Genomic DNA, 6,000 nt, shown 5'->3' with positions numbered 1-6,000 from the left:
ACTTTGGATCTGATGAGTCATAAAGGCCAAGGAGCAGAGCTGCTTGAGCTATGGTTCATACGAGATAGAAAGCTCTCTACTGATTTGTGCCCCACTCAAAGTGAGCAGCTTTTAGGTCCAGTCAATGTGTCAGAGAAACACGTTAATGGGAATGTTGCCTCCCAATTCCAGAAATCTGTTGCTTTTTTTTTTTTTTTCTGTGAGAAGGGGTAACTTTACCTGCACTTTGAGGGTGCTATCTCAACCTGTCCCAAATCAGTGGACTCCCAGAAACTTTACTGAAGTTGCAGATCCTGATACCATCTTGTTTTCTTCATTCTTTTTATATACATTGTCTTACCAAGTGTAACATGCTTCTTTTTGTCATATGGAGGATCAGTGAGATATGAGATGGTGTTATTAAGGGATCCATTGACTAGGTTTTAGCACAGATCCAGGAAATTGGCCACTGAGGGAACATGAAGATAGGGATTTTGATGTCTGCATACTGAAGAATAGAAAAAAAGAATTTTCTTGATTAATAGCTATATATCAGATCCTAAGGACCATGTTGATTTACTTAAGCAAAGTGACTACTTCCAGAAGAGCAGGTACAATTAGAGATGGTACTTGATAATGTTTATAATAATCCACTGTTTATTTTGTAAGACCCATCTTCCTGCTACAATGATCAAAAGGTAAGGTAAATGGAAATGTGATAAGAATCATGACCCTTGCATCTTTTATCTTTGATGGTGGAACTAGTTTTTATATTAGCAGTTGGGAGTTCAAAGAGTTTTTAATTGTCCATTTCTATCACTCCACAGTTCAGGGAACTAATGTGCAGATTCTGCCCACTTCTGGGTCTACCTATTCCAACCATACACTCAACTTGGAATATAATCACATGACGGCTTTATGGTTACACTGGGCCTATGAGTAGTTGGGCTTCTCTGATAATATAATCCCTAACTATGAACGGTGTATTGCAGGATGGGTCTTTAGGAATTAGCACATAGCACATCAATTAAGATTCAAAGTAATGGATATTTCCCTTTTTGACAAGTTATCTTGTCAAATGGCATACTTCTCATATCTTCCATAGGAAAAGCTAGAAGGAGGATGGATGATACTTGCTTTTCCATGGTTGCAAGTCTTTTCCCCAAAGGTGCCTTTTTTTTTTTTAAGATTTTATTTGTTTATTTGACAGAGAGAGAGGAGTGCACACAAGTAGGAGGAGCAGCAGAGGGAGAGAGAGCAGCAGGCTCTCTGCTGAGCAGGGAGCCCAATGCGGGGCTCGATTCCAGGACCCTGAGATCATGACCTGAGCTGAAGACAGATGCTTAACCAACTGAGCCACCCAGGCGCCCCAAAAGTGCCTTTCTTTTCCTCTGTGTCTATGAAATGATCACAAAATTGGATGAGGAGAGTGGCTTATTATAGTGGCTTGAATCAGCTTTTTGTTTGCCACACCATTAATATCTAGTGGATTTTTATTGTATTCAGCCGCAGTCAGGTCAGATGATAGTTTCCAGATTGCCCCCGTTTCCTTAATCATCTGTCACCTGTAAACATACCTGATAGAGATATCTGTGTCATTTACATTCTGTGATAGGCAGAACAGTGCCTCCAAAGATGTCCACATTTAATCCCTGGAACTTGTGAATGTTACATGGCAAAGAAAAATTAATGCAGATGGAATGAATGTTGCTAATCAGCTGACCTTAAAATAGGGAGAGCCTGGATTCTCCCTGTGGACCCAATATAATTACAAGGTTTCTTAGAAGTGGGAGAGGAAGGTAGAAGGGAGGGAGTATCAGAGGAAGATGGGACAAGGGAAGAATAGTCAGCTGCAATGTTACTGGCTTTAAAGATGGAAGAAAGAAGCCTCTAAAAGCTGAGAAAGGCAAGGCAATGGATTATTCTCTAGAGACTCCAGAAAGGAATGCAACCCTGCTGATACCCTGATTTTAGGGCTTTTGACTTCCAGAAGCATAATAGAATTTTGTGTTCTTTTTGTTTTTAAAGGTTTATTTTATTTATTATTTTAGAGAGAGAGAGAGAGCATGAGCAGGGGGAGGGGCAGAGGGAGAGAAAGAATCCTCAAGTAGACTCCCTGCTGAGTGGGGAGCCCAACACAGGTGATCCCAGGACCTGAGATCATGACCAGAGCCAAAATCAAGGGTTGGCTGCTCAACAGACTGAGCCACCCAGGCACCCCAGAATTGTGTGTTGTCTTAAGCCACAACGTTTGTGGTAACTTATTACAGCAGCAATAGAAAACTAAAGCAGATTCCTAGTTTTAAGCACAAGAAACTAAAGGACTATTTTAAGTAGTAGAAACTTACCAGAAGAGATTTATCAAGTAGCTCGCAGAATCTTCAGGAGGGCTGGAGGGCAAGCCCCAGAGGCTCCCTGTCAGAAGCCCTAACACAGTCTTCCTGCAGACATGCTTCGCTGACCTGGGGCAGCGCCCTGGGGGGTATTGTATCGTTGACAGCAACGCTGGACACCGAGCCTCAACCGCTGTTGCTAGAACTGCAGCCTCTCTGGAAATGGGATGTAGATGCTGCCATGTATCCTCCTCTCTAGAAATAGATTTGTGCAGTCTCCACTTCTTTAGGTCATTAACTTCTAATCAAAACCTGGAGTCTGTATGTCTGATTGCTCTGGCTTGGCTGTTATGTGGGCACCTTAGCTGCAAGGGAGGCTGGAAAAGTGAATATCTGGTACATTTGGCTTCTCTGATCTGCTGCCAAGGTGGTGGATTCCTCATATAAGAAGGTGATTCATATGCTGGTTACTAAAACGAATGAGTACCATCCACCAGAGCACCTACAATCCCAGAAGAGGAGAGATCGTCTCTGTCTCCCAGAGTCTGTCTCAATCTCTGAGAAGGATTTTGACTGGCCTGGCGTGGGTCTTTTGCTGTCTCCTGTAACCAATTATTCTTTAAGGTGAGTAGAGGTTCACTGATCTGCTGGTTTTGGTGGGGATCCTTGTGGAAAGGTGCAGATACCCAAAGGAAAAGTGGTTCTCTCATCCGAAGAAGGGGAAAAGGAAAAAAGCAATAGTATGGTGAAAAGAGCTTATGATTATAGCTAGGCCACCAGAGTTGAATCCCAGCTGTGCTGCTTGCTAGTTTGCGAAGTCATATTTACTCACACGTACCTGCAGTTTACCAGAGGAGTTAAGAGTCCTGACTCTGGTGTCAGGTTGCCTGCTCTGAGTCCAGGTCCTGTCACTTAATAGCTGTGTGATTCTGTGTTTCAATTTTCTCATTTGTAGAACAGGTATACGAATAGTACCTACTTCATAGAAGAGTTGTCATTAACACATGAGTTAATAACTGTAGTGAGCTTAGAATAGTACCTGGTACATAATAATAGCCGTCATTAAGTATTATTATTTTAATATAACTCAGACACACAAAGAAAGGGACTTAAAATTATTTTTATCTAGCTGATTTATCTAGCTTTCAAACTTTTATTTCTGCTACTGTGGTAGGGGTGTGGGTTGTGGGAGGGGAACTAAAAATTGCTAGTAAGAGGTAATTTAAATAGTGTCTTTTAGAAATAAATGCAATCAGTTTAAAATTGAAACTCCTTATGAAGCTGTCTCCTCTCTGTCATGGGGTCTCACTCACTCCCCTCCTCTTTCCTTCCCCAGTATGACTAGATGTAGGGACAAATTGTAGATTATCATGGTGGCAGGATAGCACTTAGGCTGTCACTTGGGTCTTCTCTGATGCTCAGTGGGTGTGGCTGGTCATATCTTGTGCGCGGGTGTCTTGAGTTGGTGGTCACGAAAGTATGGCTGGAACTACCTGGTTTGGGGCATCAAACTGTTATATCTTCCCCTGAAGAATTTGGGTCCTGCCACAGCCTCTAGACATGAAGTCCCTGCTCACTGTGGCCATTCATCCTAACCTCCAGGCTGCTTGGCTTCAATTTTCCTGGAATACCCAGGATTTCCATCTTTTTGCTCTCTACATATTAGGGGTGAAATACTACCCTCACCATTCCTACACTATTAGCTCGGTGTCATGTGAAATGGGATGTAAAATGCTAATCTTCTTTAAGCAGTTTGCATTTTTAAAAAGTTATTCTCTTGAGAAATAAGGAATGAGTCCCTCCATACTTGGATTCCTCTAGTCCTATTTGAGTGTTTCTATTCCCACTTGCATCCCCGCCCGGGGTCTTGACCCTTAGAGGACAGCCAGGATGCCTGAGTCTGAACTCCTTCATTTTTTCTCTCACTATCTCCTCTCATCCTCAGCTCCCCCAGGGACTAAAAGGTTTATTTTCCTCCTTCCTTTGAGTTGAGAGTTCTATCCTATCCTGAGTTCTTTCTCGCTTCATCTCTCTGCATTGTCTTTCAGGCTCTAGTTCTTAGTATTTCAAGGAAAGCCTTTGGAGTTGGCAAATTTCCATTCCTTCTTAACAAAACCTGGGGATCAAAATTAAAAATGGAACTAACAAATATAATTTGCCAGTTGAAACCGAACAATAACTTCTTCTTTAAACAAAGAAAACGTGTTAAAGGCTCTTGATCTTATTGGGTGGGGAGCCATGAGGTAGGTATACCAGTACAATATTTTCAAAAAAGTATCCCCGCTCCACCAGCTCTGGGTGGTTACTTGAAAATAAGCTATTCTTATTATTTAATGTAAATATACCTATTCAAATGAAACCAATAAGTAATGCTTAACTTTATGCATAAATGGTGGAGTTGCTTAGCAATATACTAGAGCCCTATACCATTCATTCATTCATCCATCCATCCATTCATTCATTCAACAAATATATATTAATAGCCCACTCTATACTAGGACTAAATGTTTCATAACTTCTTTTTTTAGAGTTTAGGCAAAATAGGTGTTACTGCTTTTAATAGTGAAATTTTCTACAAAGCACCACCCCCAGGTTCTTTAGTATCTAAGTTGGACATGGCTCCAAATGGATTAGGTATATACCAGATCTTCCCATTAACGAATAGTAATTTTCAACGTAGTGTCCCAGTTCAGTGAGGCTAAATCTCTTCCTCTGTCATGCATTCAGTATTAGCTAAGTATGGTACGAATGATCAAGTTGTTGCTGAGAGTGGTACTGCAGATATTTCTGTTTGACCAAACCCAGCCAGCGTGACCCACACATTCATGGATCTGTTGGTTTCTTTTTCCTTTTTGTCCAACCATGGCCACAAGCTCTGACATTGGCCATGGCGGTGCTAAGTTGTACTGAATCCAAGAGGTGCCTCTTAGCTCACTGATTTGTGGAAGGGGAAGTCATTGGTAGGATTGGATTGGTGTCTGTCTGTTACTGAGGAGAAAAGGCATTATGCCAAGCAGCGCAGTTCTGACCACATCTTTCTGACCCTCTGTTTTCTATTTTTATGTAAATTATGATATGATTAGACTTTACATAGTGAGGTCATTGAGGAAGCAAGTGGTTATCCTATAGATCGTATGTAGATCATATTACCAATAGCTAGTTAATAAGATAGTATGTTAGGCTTATATAAACTTATATAACTTAATTTTAACCAGTTCTCAGTAATAGATAAAAATATAACCAATTTTCCAGAGAACATATGACTTTTTTTTGTATGTGTGAGGGAGATTTTAAGTGTTTTGCTGTATGTGAAATGGCAATTTTTCATGTGCAAAATCAGCTTTTAGAAAGATAACAGTAGATATGTCAAGATAAAACTGAAGATGCTTGCCCATGCAGGAAAATGTCATATGTAGCTAGATTGACTTGTAAGTGCAAAAGCTTCTTACAGCTTTTTTAATCCCCCCAAACATGTGTTTTTCCTGTGTGTTCAGAACACACACGTGGGTAGCTCACAGTTGTGACATGCCTACTAGGAGGACTATTTCTATGGAAAATGAACTCAAGTTACCTGTATTTCTGGAACTATTAAGTCAAATGCCTGAGAGATTCTTTGGAACCAAGATGACTGAGATACTTTCTAATTTTTGAGCTGAATCTATGCAGCATATATGTTCCTAGAAAGCTA

At 40.8% G+C, this 6,000-nt stretch overlaps 1 long non-coding RNA gene across 1 annotated transcript in view; it reads left to right on the top strand.

Annotated features, from left to right (window-relative positions):
- Window positions 1–771: 771 nt before the first annotated feature.
- Window positions 772–6,000, top strand: part of LOC115940131 (uncharacterized) — a 152,751-nt gene continuing 147,522 nt past the window's right edge. Inside the window, exon 1 of the long non-coding RNA XR_014146449.1 lies at window positions 772–2,936. This is a non-coding gene — a long non-coding RNA (uncharacterized LOC115940131). The remainder of the gene's footprint in view (window positions 2,937–6,000) is intronic.

The sequence above is a fragment of the Leptonychotes weddellii genome, chromosome 6 (assembly GCF_054177405.1).
Source record: "Leptonychotes weddellii isolate Sample4059 chromosome 6, ASM5417740v2, whole genome shotgun sequence".
Lineage (NCBI taxonomy): Eukaryota > Metazoa > Chordata > Mammalia > Carnivora > Phocidae > Leptonychotes > Leptonychotes weddellii.
Note: the sequence above shows the minus strand (reverse complement) of the source record. Positions and strands in the feature narration are given on the sequence as shown.